The 20,562-nt window shown below is 37.6% G+C and overlaps 1 long non-coding RNA gene across 1 annotated transcript in view; it reads left to right on the forward strand.

The window, feature by feature from the left end:
* LOC101178084 overlaps nt 1-20,562 on the forward strand; it is a 45,827-nt gene that overhangs the window by 15,515 nt on the left and 9,750 nt on the right. The window contains exon 2 of the long non-coding RNA XR_001115779.1: nt 14,319-14,420. This is a non-coding gene — a long non-coding RNA (uncharacterized LOC101178084). The remainder of the gene's footprint in view (nt 1-14,318; nt 14,421-20,562) is intronic.

The following is a 20,562-nucleotide window of genomic DNA, read 5'->3' on the forward strand; positions in this document are numbered from 1 at the left end:
AGGTGTTAATCCAGAAGCAGCATGTTTAATTTAAAAGTGCACAGGTACCTCCTACTTCAGCTGTAAGGACATCTTAGGCCCATCTATTTTGTGCTACTACTGAGGCTAAAGAGTCTACACATTGTTGTTGTGCCTCTATGGCACCTGCAATTGCCTTCCATCCTCATTGCGTCATAATGGAGATATTAAGTACTGATATTTCAAGGAGAGGGATGCCTCTAAACTGGAATAGACCTCTGGCTATGGAATTCTCCATCCATGGTTTTTCTAAGATGGGATTGTCATATGCATGCCCTCCTCAGTCTACCCTTTCAGTTAAATCTACATATTAGGGTATAGATATGATAGCGCTCTTTGTCCGGCATATTAGAGATAGTGTAGTTTCTAGAAAAGAGCCTAAGTTAGGGATGTCCCCAGATGATGCTGCCATCTCAGTAGAATGTAAAAATAATAAGTGGGAAACTACTGCTCCTATAGTACAGGTTACCTTCCAATGCCTTGGGAGGATTAGGTGTCCAGGAGCCACACAAAAAAATATAGCCCCATTCCTTGTAGGGACGATCCTAAGTTGTGCCTTGTGAGAGACACCAGCAGATTTTTCTCATATCTTAGAAGTTTCCCTTCTTTATATGTAATAAGGGCATCCTTGGGATCAGGACATCCATATTTAAGATAGTCATTTACAATGCCGTTTGGAATTTGACATGCCAAGTGAGAAGGGTCCACCTGACAAATGGAGTTTTGAAAAATTAGAGACATAATATGCCCTGGCCAATATCTCAGATGATCCTTGTGGCAAGGGCTGTCAGTCCAGATGTCTCCAGTTTGCCCACAGATCTGTAAGCAGCTACTATTAGCAAACATCATACAAGGGTCTGGAATTCCATGAGGGGGCATGTTTGGAAAGGTCCATGTGCTATTCTTTACATTATAGTCAAGGTGGTTACTTAGAGCATGCTACTCCCATCGGGACTTCCAACCAGAAGGAAAGACTAGATTCTGAAAGCTCCCCACTAGGTCTTCCGATCCTTTTAGATCACCCTTGTTGCACTCTCCTCCCCCACATCTTTGAACTATCAGCAATTACAAGTGTGATGTTACAATATCTGAGATCTCCCAAGTCTGGTCCTTTCTCATTGCTTTTTAAGCAGAGGGAGGCATTATGCAGTCACCTTTTCCTAGCCTGAGGGTGTGGGGAGAGTGTTCTTTGGCACTGGGGGGTAGTGTTCTCCCGAGAGGAGTTAGTTACACAGTTGAAAGTGTTCCCATACCATGTTCCATCAGGTATCTCCTGCAGAGCTAAGAGTGAAGTGAGGAGAGTAGGATATACTGGAGATAACAGAGCTGGAGTAGCTGATGGTACAATTGGAGGGGGACTGGAAGGGTTATGACATTCAATAGCTGTCTTAGATTGCTCCTCTGGAACCTCCTTCAGCTCTGGGGAGCTATTCCCTGTGGGCTTGCCTGCCATGGCTGCTAAAAGAACTGGGTTGATTGTACAGAGCTTGTAAAGGTCTGGGTTGTCTCATAGGGCAAAGGCAGTCTGCGCATAGGGGACCTCAATCCATTTGCCCTTCTGCCTGCAGAAAAGAGCCAACTGTTGGATAATATTAAAATCAAGGCTTCCCTCAACAGGCTAAGTTTGTCTGTCCCCAAGATGGTAAGAAGGCTGTGCCCTTGTGCAATAGAATATGAAGGGCTTTTTCTTCAAAGTCTCAGAGTCGAAGGAGTCCCAGTGCTTTAAAATATGCTCCAGGAGAGTGCATGCTGAAGACAATCTGTTACCCACGTAGAAAGAGAAGTGAGAATAAAAGTGTCCTTTTAGTCTCCTTGCTTTCTGTATGTGACCCAGGGTGGAGAAGAAAACAGTGGGGACGTCCCCACAATTATTCCTGGGTCCTGGCACCCTGTTAAATATGCTGCTCATGACTCTAGGTGTGATCCTCTAAGCTATGGCACCAGAGGAACTAGACTTTTGAGACCTAGTCACGCTTACTCAGGTAGTTCTAGTCCTCTGCCTATTATTTCCCTTTGACCTCCTAGACTTGTGTGAGCTGTGTGCCTCCCTAAAAATGAAATGGATCTCAGGAAAAACTGTAAAATTGGACAAGACCCCTTTAATGGCAAGGCATGCTAGATTGAACTCTATATCCTGCTATTATGGCCCATACTAAAGCATTTACCCTTAGAAAAATGGTTCTAGTTAACTTCTGGACTTAAAATCCCGTTACTAGTTAAGTACTGTCTTAATCAGAGACAGAATAGGTACCTTAAAGGAACGCAGGAACTTAATGGCCGTTTTCCTGCTGAGGGGACGATATCGAGACTAAAATTTGGCTACGGAAGACATTTAACTCCTAACTGTTGAGAGTAGAATTTTCCCGTTCATGGAAGAGGGTTACAGCCTGATTTCTAGTGGTGCAAAAGGAAGCTCATGTTCCATAAAAAAACAAAACAAAACAAAACAAAACAAAAAACTCATAGCCTCATGAAGAGGATTTCTATTTCCAGCAGGTGGCGATGTTGGCTTAGAAATACTATGTGCTCGCCAGGGTGGGGGTGGGGCGTGGAGGCGCGGGGGTGGGGGAAGCGGGGAGAGAGAGAGAGAGACTGTGGGTAAGGGGAAGAGAAGATTGGAACAGCATTCCTGAGCTACACTCCTGGTTACTAAATTCCCACATATTTGACACAGAGAGAGTAAGAGACTGCAGATAGGAAAAAGAAGGACAGTTTTGGGACAGGATAGCTGGGGATTCTCTGCCAATACCCGAAATGGGCTGTTGGAGGCTAGGTTTGGTCCAGAGGCCTTTGAGTAACACCACGGGGTGCCCTGACCAGAAATTCTCAGTTGCCTCAGAACTTTTTCCAGCCGTGGTGAGGTTTTCCCACAAAAGGAAACTGATTCAAAACATGGCCAACATTCCTGATGACCTGTAGGTATTCGGGAGTTCTCCATGTTCTCACCAGCAAGTCTGTCATCTGAGTCTTTAGAACAGCAGGCACGATCAGCCTATTTAACCAGCTGATGGATGCCCATGGATTGATTCGATTCGATTTTAAAATAGAAGCTAAGATCACCTCAGAATTATAGAACAGATTTTAAGCTCACTCCCATACTTACCACGCTGTACCTTGGTTTCCCAGCCAATGCGCTAAAATGATATGGCTCTGATGACTGCAAGAATACCAGAATCATTTGCGTCGTGTTGATTTAGATAAAATGACACAGACACACGTGGGGTGGTTTTAAGGAGTGGAGAGTTTAATAGGCAAAAAAGAAGAAAGAAGCTCCCCCCGTACAGAGACATAGGGAAGGGGGCTCCAGGCTGAGAGAGGAAACTCCAAGAGAGGTGGAAAACAGTCAGTTATATTAGGAGGCTGGAGAAAGTGAAGTCTGATTTGCATAGGGCCCAGGGGATTGGTTTGACCAGGTATGCCATTCACGTAGCCCACAAAAAAACTGGCCCTCCCACCCTTGCCTTTTAATAAGCAGGGCGCCATGATGTCCTGCAAAGTGAGGTTATCTGGGGGCGGCCATGATGCTTAGTACACAGGGTGACAAGGAGAAGAGGGCGGTAATTGCCATATTGGATGGACCCAGTTTCTAATGGCTGGTATTTTCATATTAAAGCTTGCTGGCCTGGCCCTTTAAGCCACTTTTCTGCTAGACAAGAAACATTTCTGGAGCTGGTTTAAAAGAAAAAAAACCTTACCAAGGACCCCTTAAACTCTGTATCTGCCTAAAACAATTTCTTTTTTTTTTTTTTTTTTTTTTTTTTTTAGACATCTCGCTCTGTCGCCAGCTAGCATGCCATCTCCTCACTGCACTCCGCCCCCCCCCTCCCCCCCCTCCAAGCTACACGCCCCCCCCCCCCAATTTTTTTTTTAGAACTTCACCTCTCCCTCCTACCTCGGACCCCCCCTCCCCCAAATCTGTACAGCTGACCACCGCCCCCCAACAATTTCTTAATAACTCCTATAATAATATTAGCATTTACTTTAGGAGAAGTGATACTGTAATTAATACAGCAAGATCTTTACATTTGGGAAGAGAGTAGACATATTGACCAAGTTTGACTGTGTTAAATTTCAGTGTGAGAACATCAAGGAAAAAAATCTCAAAAAATAAATTTAAAGAATTTAAAATCTAAGGCAACCGAAGGAAAATATGGGACAAGAAAAAGAGAGCGTGGGAGTAGTAGCACAGAGGACATAGGTAAGTTAGTGTCAATATTATTTATCTTTAATTGGGTTATTAGATCACAAGTGTTTATTGTCTTAATAAACAAGCAAACAAACAAATTAGGCAAAGGAAGACTTTGCATAGACCAGTGATGAGAATATGTCATAAACCAAGGAGTATTATTAATCTAACTCTGTTTACCTGAGAGTTTTAAAAGATGAATACATAAATGAATGAATAAATAAATATCAATTAACCCAAATGAAATCAAGAAAGAGGAGGGAAACAGAAGCATAAGAGACAAACAGAAGCCATAAAATAAGATAGAAGAATAAATAAAAATATGTCAGTAATCACAATAAATGTAAAAACACTAAATATTCCAGTTAAAAAAATAAAGTCTTTCAGACTACACTAAAAGTAGTATAATGTATGCTCTTTTAAAGAGACAAATATAGAGTATAGACACATTGGTAAATTTTTGTCTGTAGATTTTGAGACACATTTAAAACAACTTACTAACTTATGAATAAATTTAAAAAATGGAACAGAGCTATAAGGATGAAAGAAATAGAATTAGAAATTTCAGATATTCCAGTTAAGAAACACTAAGTCTATATGAACATGCAAGTAACTTCTATCAAACATTCAAAAAGAGTGAAATTTCAGTTTTCCATAAAATATTATGAATGGAAACATGGATAATAGGCTAGCTTTTAACAAAAGCTAGAAAAAGAACAGTAGAAGGAAGAAAAAATTATGAGTTTTTATTGTATTACATACAATAAAATGAACTCATTCTTAGGCACTGATGTAAAAAGTCCTAAAAAAGAAAAAAAGCAAAACTAAATAAATAATGCATTTTTAGCAGAAAACAATACAACATACCTAAAATGAGTTTTTAATTTCAGGAATGTAAGATTGGTTAAATATTAAAATCAATTTATGTAATTCACCTTATTCATGAACTAAACAAGAAAACAAGCTTCTCAATAAATAGGAAAAGATTAATAAATTTGACATACACATTTGATACAAACTCTTAGCAAACTAGAAATAGAAGAGAACCTCCTTAGCCTACCTATCTACCAAGGAACCTCTAATAAATATAGTACTTAATTGTAAGTCATCAACAGCGTTTACTTAATATCAGAAACAAAATGATGATGTTCACTATTGTTATTTTTATTCAATGTTGTACAGAATTCCCTATCTTGGGGTCAGCAAACTGTGGCCCATTAACCCAATCTAGTTTACTCTCTGTTGTTATATGGCCCATGAACTAAATGATTTTTTCATTTTTAAATGGTTGGAAAACAATCAAAAGAATATTTTTGACACATGAAAATTATACAAAATTTAAATTTAACTGTCCATCAGTGATGTTTTATTTCCTTATGTATCATCGATTTTGATGCTGTAACTACAGACTTGTATACCTGCAACAGATAATGTATGGACAACAAAGCCTATCTGGCCCCTTACAGGAAGAGCTTGAAGACCATTGCTTTGGTTGGCAGAAAGACAACAAATTAATTAGTTAAAAAGTTAGTTTTGCTTTGGTATAATTTACATACAATAAAATTAATCAACTTTAAATGTACCATTAATTGTGTCTTGAAAAATATACACAGCTGTGTAGTCAGCACCACAATCATGATATAGAACATTTTTTATCACTCTAAAAAGTTCTATGTGCTCTTTTTCTGTGAGTTCTCTTCCCTCACATCCGGCCCCTGAGGATCTCTGATCTGTTCTCTTCATTTTCTAAAATTTCCTGTAATGGTATACTGTGTCATCTTGTTTTTGAACTTCTTCCACTTAGCATAAAGCTTTAGAGATTTGTCAATTTTTTTTGCTGTGTCAGTAATTCCTTCCTTTTTATTGATGATTAGTATTCCATTTGTGCAGAAATGACTGAATTTATTTATACATTTCACCATATGAAGGAATCAGGTAGTTTCCACTTTTTGGCTGTTATACATAAATCTTCTATAAATATTTGAGTACAAATCTTTGTGTGACTATATATTTTCCCTAGGGTAAATACCTAGAGATAAAATTGCTGGTTCATATGGTAAAGGTGTGTTTAGTTTTATTAGAAGCTGCCAAACTGTTTTCCAAAGTGGCTGTGCAATTTTCCATTCTCAACAGCAATGAAAAAGCATTCTAGTTGCTTCATTCCTTTGCCAGCAGGTGGTACTGTAATTTTTTTTAAATGTTGCCATTCCAGTGGGTGTGTAGTGACAGCAGATTGTTGTAATTTGCATTTACCTGATGACTAAAAATGCTGCATCTTTTTTATGTGCACATTGGCAATTTGGGTATCTTCTTTTGTAAAGTTTGCCTAATTATAAAGGGGTTATCTGTCTTTTATTATTGAATTGTAAGTATTCTTTATATATTATGGATATGTCTTTTATTATATATATAGTTTGCAAATATTTCCTCCCAGTTTGTGACTTGATATTTCATTTGTCTAAAAAGTGTCTTTTAAAGAGCAAAAGGTTTTAATTTTGATAAAGTTCAATTGATAGTATAGTTTGTGCCTTTTGGTCCCTGTAAGAAATCTCTTTGCCTAGTCAATGGTCACAAATATTTTCCACTGTTTTCTTCTAGAAATCTTATAGTTTTAGCTTTTACATTTAATTATACTTAATCAGCTCCTACATTTAATTATCGATTTCAGGTTGATTTTTTGCATGGTGTGAGGTAAGTGTCAAAGGCCCTTATTTGGCATATGGATATCAAATTGTTACCGCAACAATTTACATCATTTGTTTCTCACTGAATTACCTAGTCATTTTTGTGAAAAATTAATGGTCTATAAGGGTCTATTTATTTATTATGTATTTATTAACTGTCTATTCTGTTCTATTATTTAATACATCTATTTTTAGTCTAACATTGCACTCACTACTGTAGTAATGAGTAGTGAGTGCGATGTAGTATGGTAAGTCATGAAATTACTTAACATCTTCCAGGTTTGGTCTTCTTTTTATAATTTGTTTTGAATAGTCCATGTCCTTTGGCTCTCCATATACATATTAGAATCATTTTATTAATTTCTCCAAACAGTGTGCCGACATTTTGGCTGAGATTGCATTTAACCAACAGGTCAAGTGAGAAGGAACAGTACCCTAGCAATATTTAGTCTTCTGACCCACAAACATAGTGTATCTTTCCATTTATTCAGGCATTCTTTAATTTCTTTCAGAAACTTTTTTGTAGTTTTCAGGATCCATGTCTATTACTCTATCCTGCCCAGAAATTGAAATGGCGAAAGTATAAGGCTGAAAGGCAGAAAAAAAATACAAAAGTTGTAAAAGACAGAAATAGCCAAGACATGTTGAAGAACATAATTGGGTGGAGGTAATCAAGCTCTACTACAAAGTTATGTGAATTTACAACCGTGCAGTGTTGGTATGGGGTTATGAAAATTAAACATTGCGAGGTAATAGAAAGCCTAGGAGCAGATCCTCATGGATTTGGAAATTTGATTTCTGATAGAGTAGTCACTGCAGGTATGTGTGGAAAGAATTGCTTAACAATAAATAGTGCTGGAAAGGCTGACCATGCATATGGAAGTATAGATTCCCATATCACAGATTTTACACAATTAATTCTCAGAGGATTGATAACCTAAATGGTACTACTTAGTACTGATAAGAATATAAACTCTAAAACTTAGGTGTCTCAGCACAATAAAAATTTATTATTCATTTTTCTAAATCAGTGTAGGTGTTCCTGGTCAGAAGGTAGCTTTTGTCCACACAATGATTCGGGGACCCAAACTCCTTTCAACTCGTGGCTCCTCCACTGCCGAGCACCTCAGACGCTTCTTTTTCATCAACCTCTTCTTCTGTTCCAATGGCAATCACTGGTCCCTGTTCTCTCCATTGGTCCAGTTGTAGATATTTATTATATGGCTATTTAGGGACTAAAAGACAATTTATGTGGCTACCGTCCCCAACCTCAAAACATAAAGAAAAAGCAGATTAAAGATAACGGCAATATAAAATATCCTTCCGAAAAGAACAGGAGACAATAGTCAAATGAACTTCAAAATCCTGCCATATAGGCATCAGGAAGACTCCATTCCCTAGCTACAGCGGAAGTTCCTTGATGAGACTCAAGTCTGTTCCCTAGGAGAAACTTCCTTTCCGCACTTCTCCACTCTCTCAGAGATTCTTACTTTTTCTCCTCTAAGGCAGTTTCAAGCTTTCAGCAACCATCAGAATCACCTGGAGGGCTTACAGCACACATGGCTGGGCCCCATCCCTAGAGTTTCTTATTCAGTAAGTCTGGGTAATGTACATTTCTAACATTTTCCTGATTGATTGTGATGCTGCTGGCCTGGGGACTACATGTGGAGAGCCCCGCTGCCTAAGAACCCATCTGAAATGAGCTTTGAGGGGCCTGCCGTCCTTGAGAGGGCTGGATCTTCACTGCCAGCTTCTTGCTGGGGCCGGTTTGGAGGCATGAGGACTATTTTGTAATCACAGGCTTTTTAAAGCCAGATTGCAGTTTATTCAACAATATAATTCCCATGGACACAGTAGACTTCTCATCTATTCGATTTCAGTAAATCCCATGTATGAATAACTACATTCATTCTTCCCTCAACATAATTCTCAATCCGATTCATGTCTTTGCTTTTTGCTCCCTGTATCCCACCATTGGCTTTCTCAATGTAATGGCAGATACCTTGAGGCCATCTCATAAGATAACCTTGAGTTGGAAAGAAACAACCTTAAGTTGATCTTTGCCACAAGGCCTAATCCTTTTGTGTAACTGAGAATTCCTAATGAGTCTTTCTTGCTCTAAGTATGTTTTCATTCTAATTTTTAAATCATGGTTTAGGGTACAGAAATAGCTTTGCCAATCCTTGAATCTCTAAATTTCTGGACTTTCTCCACTCCTTTCTATCTCTGCTTTCAAGACAACCACTTCTTGCTTGGACTCATCTTTTTCTTTATATACCTTGAGATAAGAGTGAGTAGAAACCAACACACGGTAACATTTTTAGCTCTTCGCAACTACTTCCTGCAGAGCTACATATCTACGAGGCATTTGATCTGCTTTCAAAATTACAGCAGGCACCATTTTATGCTACTGCATAACAGAGCTCTCCATATTTCTGTCTTGCTTTATCTTTTTCCTTGCTTTCTATCACCCATCCACTATGTCAATGCCACATATTTTAGAATTTGTTAAGGTAGCTTTCCACTTGTAGGTACCAATTTCCACATTGGTTAGGGTAATACTACGTGATAAAATAAAATAGCCAAAAATTTAGTGGCTAACACAATAGAAATCCTTTTTTTTTTTTTGCTCAAGTGGCTGCTGAATATGCATGTTCCTGGTTGGCAGGTGTCTTAGGTAAGGTTGCTGCAATAAACTACCATGGACTGGGTGGCTTATAAATGACAGAAATTTACTTTTCACAGTTTTGGAGACTGGAAGCCTGCAATCAGGGTGCCACCATGGTCGAGTACTGGTGAAGACCTGCTTCTTAGTTCATAGAAAGTTATCTTCTTGCTGTTCTTTCTGGGGTCTCTTTTATCAGGGCACTAATCCCATTCAAGAGGGCTCTGCTTTCATGACCTAATCACTTTCCAAAGTCCCCGCTTCTTAATACCATCATATTGAGAGTTAGGATTTAAAATATAAATTTCGGAGGAACACAAACATTCAGTTTATAGTAGTGGGCTATTTACCTACACATAGTCATTCTAGCATCTATGTTCCTTCCACTTGTGGCTTCATCAGATCCTAGGATCCCAGAGTATTTGCATCTTTGTGGATGGGGAAGGAGAGAATTTATGCACTTCTTATATAAGCATGACATCACGTCTACTCGTATTCCATTAACAAGAACTAGTCACATGATCCCCTCTAGATGCAAACAAGGGTTAACCAATCACTGACTGAGCAGCTTCTTCCTGACAATTCTATCTTCTGAAGAGAACAGGCACAAGCACTTGGTGGACAGTTAGCCTGCTTTACCACAGATACGAAAGAGTGCAGTAACACTTTAGATGACATAGGACACTATTTTAAGAATCTAGGGGAAAAAGGATTTTTTAACAAGCCACCAACAACATAAACCACAAATAAATTATTGATAAATTCAACTCCATGAAAGCATTAAGAACTTCTATTCATCAAAATATACCATAAGGAGAGCAAAAAGACAAGCCTCAAACCAGGAGAAGATATTTGCAATATAAACCCCGACTTTACATATCCAGAAGATATAAAGGACTTTTATAAATGAATAAAAAGACAAATGGTTCAGTAGGAACTATAGGTAAAAATATATCAATAGATACATGAAAAGTTGCTTAAACTCATTAGAATTCAGTGACACGCAAGATTGAGCTACAGAGAACTGCCATTTCATATCTATCAGGTTGGCACATATTTAAAAGCTGGATAATATGAAATATTGCTGAGGCAGTGTGGTGCAGTAAACTCTTTTTACAGAGCTGTTAGGAAAGAAGCTTTACACACCAATTTGGAAAACAGTTTGGCATTACCTCATGAAGGTAGTGGGTACAAGGGTATTTATTTTCTCATTATTCTTTTAAACTATGCACACACATACACACAACACATATATAATTTATTCCACAATATAAATATTTAAAACAATAATCTTTTGAGAATATGACATAAGAATTGTAGAAAAGGTGATTTGAAGTCATGCTGTAACTGCACTGGCCTATTCTGTAACACTTGATACCTCTTCTTCATTCTAGTTTCCTGTTTAGAACTGTTCCTTCCTCCCATCATCATATAAGTAATGGATAGCATAGCTTCTTAGATTAATATGAAAGAGCAGTTCCAAACCAATCCACCTGATCATCTTAATCTTCCGAGGGTTGATGAATAAGGGAGTGAGAGTGCTACGCCATGATCTCTTTTCCATCTCACCCCCCAGTCCTCTGGAGGAAGCACACCTTCTGTTTGTGTCAAAGGGGTTAATTAACAAGAGTTGGTGTCACTTCCAATAATTACTAGGAATTAAAATTTACAGAAGGCACAATGAGGGTCTGGCAGCTGTACCAAAATAAATCTGCCTCTGATCATGCAGCCGCAGCTGTTACATCTCAGAACATATTTTCCAAATCACCTTGGCTTTTTCAAAGCCCAAGCATGAGTACAACCAGATTCCCACAGAGTTCCTTGGACTTGAAAACAGGAAGACAGGCTCCACAAAACACCATATGGATCTACCCTCTGGCCTTCAAAATTGAGGGGACTCATTTTCCTTTTTTCGGAGCACTGAATTTCAAGCCTTTGCTCCAGCAGCCAGAATTTAAGGCCATACATAAACTCTTCTCTTTTAACTTTCAAATTGAAATAATGAATTATTATAATAAACTGTAATATGTAGCCTAAATGAGACAGATCCCCCAGCACAGAGAAATAGGTTGAAAAATAGAGGTTTACACCTATCTTTGTGCAACATGAGGTGCATCCTAACGGCCCTCCAGAAACCACTTTCAATATTAAATTGAGAGCACAACCACTCCTTTAAAAATCCTTAGGCAAAATTTTCTTCCTAATCGTACATCACCTTGACGCCAATGCCAGAAACAAAACAACCACTAGAGGGCAGAGAACCTTATTAGAAATAAAAGTGCCTCAAAGAATGGAAAGCTTGAAATGCCTTCTCAGCCAAATAAATTGCTGCGAAAGGCAACATGAGGGTGGGTTCTTTATAAAATCTCTTTCTATAAAATATGAGTCTTCCAACAAATATGAACCAAGCTGGCAAAATTAGTGAATATACATATTTTTATTTCACTGATGAGGTGCAGTTCCTAGCCTACCTTATAATTCAATTAACCCACAGATAACTGTTTAAAAAAATTTTCCATCCATTAGAGTCCTTTGTAAAAAGAAATGTAGTATCTATTAAAGACTACATGTTAGAAAAACAACACCTTCCTAATTTATTCTGCTTAGAAAAGATTCTAAGAGAACCCTAAACCAAAAGAGATGGTGGGATATAGTGTGTGGAGATTTCATTTGGGAAAAGCAGGATCCTGTTTTAGGAATCCTAATTTGCCCTGGGCTTGTTGGGATATAAGGTAATGACCATGTGGCTAGCTCATTCTTCAACTTGTTGATTTCTGGCTTTTGTTTGCATTGACACAGGCGGTTGTTATTGGTGGTGATGTTCATCTTGTGCTTCTGTATGTCTTTCTCTCCAGAATGAAAGAAATGCTTTTCAGTTTTAGGGTCCTGCTTCATGACAAAAAGGAATTTCTAGGTCATGCTACAACTTCCCTTGCCAACAACATTCCTTCTGTGTCTGCTGAGGTACAAAATATCTCCATATTACCAAAATCCCTGTGAGCTACAAGCTAACTCAAATAAGCATTGATGCATAAAGAAAAAATAACCTACCCTGAGGCTGCACCTGCCTAGTAAAGAATGGAGCAGAGTATGTGGGCTGAAAGCAGATGCTTAGGGAAGTTTTTGTTTATCCCAACTGGCAATCATTAGTTTCAAATCTGCAAGAAGAATGGAAGTCAGGAGATAAATTGTGAAAAAAGAGTAAAAAAGAAAATCTTATGGGTTATTTGGTTAAATGGAGCTTTTGGAAAATTAGAAAAACAATTAAAAATGAAAAATGAACCAAAAGAGATACCCTATTCTAATTGAGTGCATGTGGAAAAAAATTTCAACGTGGAAACTGCTGTTATGTTGTCTTTGAGAATAGGAACACGGATGAAGTGCAATTGGAAGCTTTCGAATGGAACCCTCATCTTCAGGAATAGATCAAAGAATTCCATAAAAACTCATGTAAAATCCCCTTGGATGTCAGAGGGATCTCAAGTAAGCAGAATCCACAAGGATTACGTTTCCTTCTAAAAAGCAGTATGTGTGCTTAATTTGCTACTTGGCTTGGAGTGTACTACGGTGGAGACATTTTATTTAGAAGTAAGTGAGAAAATCTGTTAAACCATATAATAATGATGATGGTAATGATTATGATATTGGTGACAATGAGAACAAACTCCTTGTAGTGCTTGGTTGTAAGCACTTCCCATATATTAACTCATTTAGCCCTTATAATAACTCTATGAATTAGAAATTATTATCTTGATGTCCATATTATAGAAGGAACTGAATTGAACCACAGGGAGATTAGAGGACTCACCCAAGGTTACATATACAGTAAATGGTGGAAGTGGAGCTGAAACTCAAGCAAGTCTGTTTCAGGGGCTACACTTTTAACCATTGGTTAAGCTGCTTTTCTACACAATAAAAATGCTTTGTTCACATTTTTCTTAGTACTTATTATTGTGTGAGTAAAACGTAGAAATCTGTAAACCCATGTAGTTCAGGTGTCCCAGCCCAGCTGACTTGGATCCCTATGCAGGTTAAGAAGTATGCCTCACGTATGGTGAACGTTAAATCGAAGCTGACTTCTTGTTATCTGTACACATTATCATCCAGATTGTGTATTTTAAAATATACAGTAGTAACTCAAATATTTCATTTTAAGGAAACAAATCTACTTATGACAATGTTAAATGAAAATCCATGTGATATGGTTTGGTTCTGTGTCCCCACCCAAATCTCATGTTGAACTGTAATCTCCAATGTTAGAGGTGGGGTCTGTTGGGAGGTGATTGGATCATCAGGGTGATTTCTCATTGCTTAACACATTCGGTTGGTGCTGTCATCACAATAGTAAGTTGTCATGAGATCTGGTGTGCAGCACCTCCTCCTTCTCTTTCTTCCTCCTGCTCCGGTTATGTGAAGTGCCACTCTCCCTTTGCCTCCTGCCATGATTGTAAGGTTCCTGAGGCATCCCCAGAAGCCAAGCTGATGCTGCCATGCTTCCTGTACAACCTGTGGAACTGTGAGCCAATTAAACCTCTTCTCTTTATAAATTACCGTGTCTTAGGTATTTCTTTATAGCAATAAGAGAACTTACTAATACACCATGTTAAAAGGGAATCCTCCACAATTTTACAGATTCTTGTCACCTGGAAGGAGTTGTTTGGAGTAATGTAAAGAAGGCAAGTTCAGCCACTGGTGTCGTCTACTCAACACCTCATCTCCTCTATTATCTCCTCCTCATTCCCACTGTTTCCTCTTTCTTTTCTAGACCTGTCCTAACACTGAAGGATCATAAAAAATTTGCTTTCACCAAGAAGTTCAGAAAATTTAACATGGCTGATGTGATAAAGGGTTGGGTCTTTCTCTGAAGGTAAGTTTTCCTCCCATTAATCATTTTAAAATAGAACATAGGCCGAGCATGGTGGCTAACGCCTGTAATCCCAACAACTTGGGAGGCTGAGGCGGGAGGATCACCTGAGGTCAGGAGTTTGAGACCAGCCTGGCCAACATGGTGAAACCTCGTCTCTACTAAAATAAATGCAAAAATTAGCCTGGCATGATGGCACACGCCTTTAGTCTCAGCTACTTGGGAGGCCGAGGCACGAGAATCACTTCAACCTGGGAGGTGGAGGTTGCAGTGAGCTGAGATCTTGCCACTGCACTCTAGCTTGGGAGACAGAGCGAGACTCCAGCTCAAAATAATAATAATAATAATAATAATAATAATAATATTCCATGACTTTGATCAAATCTGAAGGAACCCCAAAACCAAAAAAAGGTTGAGGGAGGATCTATGTGGCTCTGTGTGCATTGACATAATTTGCCTACTCTTGTACTCCCTGCAAACATTAAATGCTGTAAAACTTGGGTTTTCTATTTAATCAAATCATACACATTTAAGGCTTTTTCTTGGCACATTTATCTGAGCATTGGCTTGACATTTTTTAATTATGTAATCATTAAGATAATCATTTAGACCCTGGCTTTCGAAGTGTGATCTGCATATCTCTGAAGGTTCTCTGGATTCTTTTGAGGGATCCAAGATGTCAAAGCTATTTTTGTAATACTACTAAAAAATGTGTTTTGTTCTTCTCAGTGTTTGTCATTTACCCTGCTGATGCAAATGTAATGGTAGGTCTAACTGCTGGTCCCACAGCACAAACCAAGGCAGTGGTACCAAGCTGTGCTAATAGTCATCACTTTCTTCACCTCCACATACTCACAGCAAAAAAGGAATATTTCAGTCTCACTCAAAATGCTCTTAATGAAGCAGTAAAATTTATTATTAATTTTTTAAACATCTAGATTCTGAAATGAACATGCCTTTAAGGTTGTGTGTGACAAAATGGGAAGTATGTGTAAAGCATTTCTGTATTCTTCAATCCATAGCTGTCTTGTGCAAACGCACTTGTGCAGTTACTTAAGTTGCAAGCCGAACTAGCTGCTTTTTTCATGGAACATTATTTTCTTTTGACAGAGTGACTAATAGACAAACTGTGCTTTTCAGACTTCTGCATTTGGCCAAGAGTTTTGGAAAATCAACAAAATGCACCTGTCCTTTCAAGGAACAAAACTGACAACATTTGTTTCCAGTAATAGAGTTCAAGCTTTCATGTGAAAATTAGAATTATGGAAAATTTATATCTGTCCCATGAGTCTGACAGCTTCCCAATTTTAAAAGGCTTTTTTGATGAGATTTGTGGTACTATTAGCAAATGCTATTTTTTTGCATTGAATAATGAACTATGTCAATATTAGGAAAATATTTAACTTAATAAACCAATAGGTTCCAAATGACCACTGCATAAGAATTAAAAAATCAAACAAGGGTAAAGATCTATTCCAAGTGAAGATAGGCAAAAATTTTAACCTAAAAGACATGAAATGTTTTTTCAGATATTCCACATTGCAACTAATCTTTAAGAAACTACCATGTGTTGCGTTTTGGTGTTGTATCAAAGAAGAATGTCCAAAATTATCTGAAATGACTCCTAAATATACTCCTTTTTTTCCCATGTATTTCAACCAAAACAACATATCCAAATTACTTAATTAGAGCCCATCTATCCTCTAGTAAGCCAAACATTAAGGAGGGTTACAAAGACTGTAAAACAATGCCACTCTTCTCACTAGTATTTATTGCTTTGGTAAGTCTTATTTTTTATAAATATATATTATTTGTGCCACTGTGTAATGGGTTTGTAATTCTCATTTTAAAATAATAATTTAAATTTTTTCCATTTTAATTTCTAAAATGCTATGCAGTGATAATATTATTTCACATTAAACAAAGCTCTTTTAAGTCCTCAATACTTTTTTTATGAGTGTAAAATAGTCCTGAGACCCAAAAGTTTAAGAAATTCCACTTTAGATATCTAGTCTTAGTGGCTACAAGCTCCATGTCTTATCATGACAGAAGTGCCATGCAGTAGTGCAAAGGCCATAAGGTTGTTGTCTACAGACTTGAGTCTGATCATGACTTACCCATTTACCAGCTCTGTGATCTTAGCTAATTAACTTGGCATCCCTCAGCCCTCAATCCCTTTACTTGTAAGATGGATATAATAATAACTACTTAGAATGTTAGACAGTTTCTATGAGTTGCCACAGGTAATTGGCCTATTCCAACGTCTGGAATATAGTAGGCAATAAATACATAGCAGGTCCTTTCTATTTGCCCAGGTGCCTATATCCATTCTACAATTATGTTGTATTGCCTCTAAATCCTTTAATTTTCCTCCCAATATTACAACAAAAAACACTTATTTCTTACATAATTAATACCTCTCTAAATCCCTTCTTTTGACAAAATTTTCTAACCAAAGTAATACACACATATGTATATATATCAGAATATAATACACACATATGTATATGTATCAGAATATAATATATATACAGAATATAATATCATATAATATATATACAGAATATATATATCAGAATATAATATATATGATATATATATAATATATCAGAAATAAATGGAAGCACAGATAGTAACTAAGGTCATACAAACACTAAGCATTGGAGCCAGAACTCTGCACAGTATGCCACTGGTTCTGTATGCATCAAGTTAATATATGACTAATGAAAAATTGACTTAGTCACATCAATATCTGCTCATTTTAGAAATTTCAACAGTTTCCCCTCCCTCCTTGCATTACTACCTCCATTGGAAAATAGACAGACCTACCATCATTTATATGGGTAGACCCAGCCAACACACTTACTCCTCTTCTTCCAGGTAGTAGCTTTCTGTAACTGGAGTTACTTAAACACAGTCAGATAATTGCTTCTGGTGGATAAACAGAAATAATTTAATATTTTCCTTCCATATAATTGCATTTTAATAAATTTATTGGATCAATCCTTTATTATTGTTACCTGACAGCCTATGTTAACTATCTTTAAATTGCCAGGTTTGGAGGGAAAGGGAAATTGATTTTTGCTTGTATCAGCATGTTTATATCCAATGGATACTGGAACTATTTTTTTTTAAAGAACGTAATTACATAAATGTCTGACACACATTGCATATAAACTCAAGTAGTAATTTCAAAACACATCATAATTTTTAGAACAGATGCTACAAAGCTATCAGAAGAATCTAAACAAGCCATTTTTGGGTGCCATGGGAATACTTTTCTGAATTTTTTCTTTTTCTTACTTAGGTGTTAAATGACTGTCATTATTTATATCATCTCCTGTGCCTAATCAAGTTAATGCGTATCACCAAACATTTTTCTACAATAGGACACAACTTTTATTATTTTCCCCTAGTTCAGTGCAAAGCTTTACAGATTCATAGAATATTAAAGCATAAGGGGCCCTGAGGGACCATCTAGTTTATCCATCTAAATTTACAGGTGGAGAAATTACTGCACCGTACATGGTTCACAGTGGGGAGTAGAGGCAGGGATCTGGAATGAAGGAAGGATGGGATTTGGATTTCTTTTTCTAAATTGCCTTGTCAACTCCGGTGACCCTCTGTCTTCAGAATTCTTTTTCTCTACTATGTGTTTTCTTTGATCCTTGTCCCTTTTTCTCTGTCTTGATGGCAACTGAAACAGAGGCTACAGATCTTTCTCCTTTATGCCCCAAAATTCCACTCTCTCGATGCCACCATGGGAAATGGACTTTCACTGGGGATAAGTTGGACTAATGGCATGAGAGGATTTTGTCATCACGATATGGGAGAAGACATTAAGCTGAATATTAGATTTCTCCCTTCTTAAATCTCTTAATGATTCTGGCAATTTCTACCTTCTGGTAATTTCTACCATGTTCTTTATATATCTGCAGCTTATTACCAACTTCTCTCTCCTGTTTCTTCTCCCAGCTCCATACTGCTTTTCTGGGGACACAGTTCTTTAATCTAACTCTGTGTTCCTGCTAACTCATCCCCTTGAGGCCTTACTTTTTGTTAACTTCAGTTTTTTAGTGTATTTTCTTAAATAAAAACGGTTATTTCCCTAACAGTAACTCTGATGCCAACAACAAAATAATACATATACGTTATATTTTATAAATATTATATCTTAGCAGAAGTATACTTAAGGGGATTTTTGAACAACTGGCAAAAGTGCTTAATTCTACCAAGGGAGGTCAGTGTCTTAGTCAGTTTGGGCTGCTATAATGAAAAAAATAAAACCATAGTCTGTGTGGGTTAAACAACAAATTTTTCACAGTTTTGGAGGCCAGGACTTCCAAAATCAGGTTGCCAGCAGATCCTGTGTCTAGTGAGGGCTCTCTTCCTAGTTTGTAGATGGCTGCCTTCTTGCTGTATCCTCACATAGTCAAGAGGGAGGTCATCTCTCTTGTGTCTTATATAATGACACTAATCCCATTCATGAGGGCTCTATTCTCATGACACAATTACCTTCCAAAGGCTCCACCCTCAAATACTATCACACTGAGCATTAGTCTTTAACATATGAATTTGGAGGGGTGGGGCACAAATACTCAGTCCACCAGAGTCAGATAAAGCAAGAAGTTTTCTCTAGGAATAAAAGGAGGCAAAATTGGGGAGAAAATTATATCAGGCCAATAGACCTGGTAAAGGTGAATATAGTACAAGTGGCAGATTACAGGGGGTAGAGGGTGCCTAAAGTTCATGGTTCCTATGGCTGGTGGGAGAAAATGATAGGCAGTTGCATACAGGGGCAGATATCAATAGGTCTTCTTATGTTGGAAAGGAATTTACATAGGGATCCAGGGCACTTGGATCTGGTTCATTAACCTCTTTCCCAATCAGACCTGCTCCCCATCCACTCTGGCACTACCTTAGTTGGGTCTGTCACATCTTTCTTGTACTATTACATTATTTTAAGGTACAGAGATGAGGGAAAAAAATGAGCTTCAGGAAAATAGACCCCTAACTCAGGGTGTTTAGAGGAAAATGTGTGGAGAAGTAGTAAGACTCAAGCTGGAGAGACAAGCAGTAGCCAAGACTCTTTCCAAGGACAACTCTGGCATCCCTCAACTCTCTTTCAGATCCCAGCTAACAAACCACCAACCCAAATGTATTTATGCAAACTCCAGGCAGGAGCATGCTCAATGTAAAAATCCTTCTTCTGAGTCTCCTACAAAAGAAACATAACCAATTTACATTTCTAGCAAATTTCCAGCGTAGTATAAAAGTTTATTACAAAAATGAATATCAAAATAACAATGTTTTATTGATAGAGATCGAAGAAACTAGTAGAGAAGCTCCATATTTATGAGAACCGGTTGTAATAATGTTTAGTTATTTGAGACCATCTGTGTGAACATGGAAATAGCCTCATTATATGTAAACACATAATAGTAGTTATTAAAATTTGATTCTCTTTGTACTGTACTCAAACAAAAAGAGAAACAGAGAACCTAAGGCAGGTTTTCTATGAATGTAGAATCAGAGAAACAAGTATATGTGAAAAGAAACTGCAGAGTTTGCAAATCTTTTCTGGAATATCTAAAATTTTTATTAGAAAATCCAAGATGCCACATAGCTACCCCCAGCTATTGGCCTAACCTTAACCATGCAGACCTGGCCATGCCCTGCACGGGACGTCCACAGTCATCCAAACCAGCAGGCTGCCTTTTGAAGTGCTCTCTGCCACATCACATGTATACACATGCCTGCATATTTTTTTCGTACACAGAACTATCCTGAAAAATCTGTATTACTCTAAATTTTACAGATTAGACAAAAGTCTCAGCTACTGAATGAGTGCTCAAGACTATAGAATTGATAAGCCAATATATAATTCAGATTCTTGCTTCTCAAAAGCTACCCCTTTTCTCCTTGCACCTTCCTATTCTCATGGAATCAGCTTTTCCCATGGGACTTATAAGCTACCTAGAGTCTTAAAGCCTTTCCCTTGATATATATTGCAAGAAGATAGCAATAATTTGAACCATCTAAACTTGTGGTTCATAGTTCAAACATGTTTACTATTTACTCATGAAGTTCTTTTGAATACTAGTTGTCCCTACTTTGCAGATGTAAGCTGAAACCATGCAAAATG

This window comes from Nomascus leucogenys, chromosome 5 (genome assembly GCF_006542625.1).
Source record: "Nomascus leucogenys isolate Asia chromosome 5, Asia_NLE_v1, whole genome shotgun sequence".
Classification (NCBI taxonomy): domain Eukaryota; kingdom Metazoa; phylum Chordata; class Mammalia; order Primates; family Hylobatidae; genus Nomascus; species Nomascus leucogenys.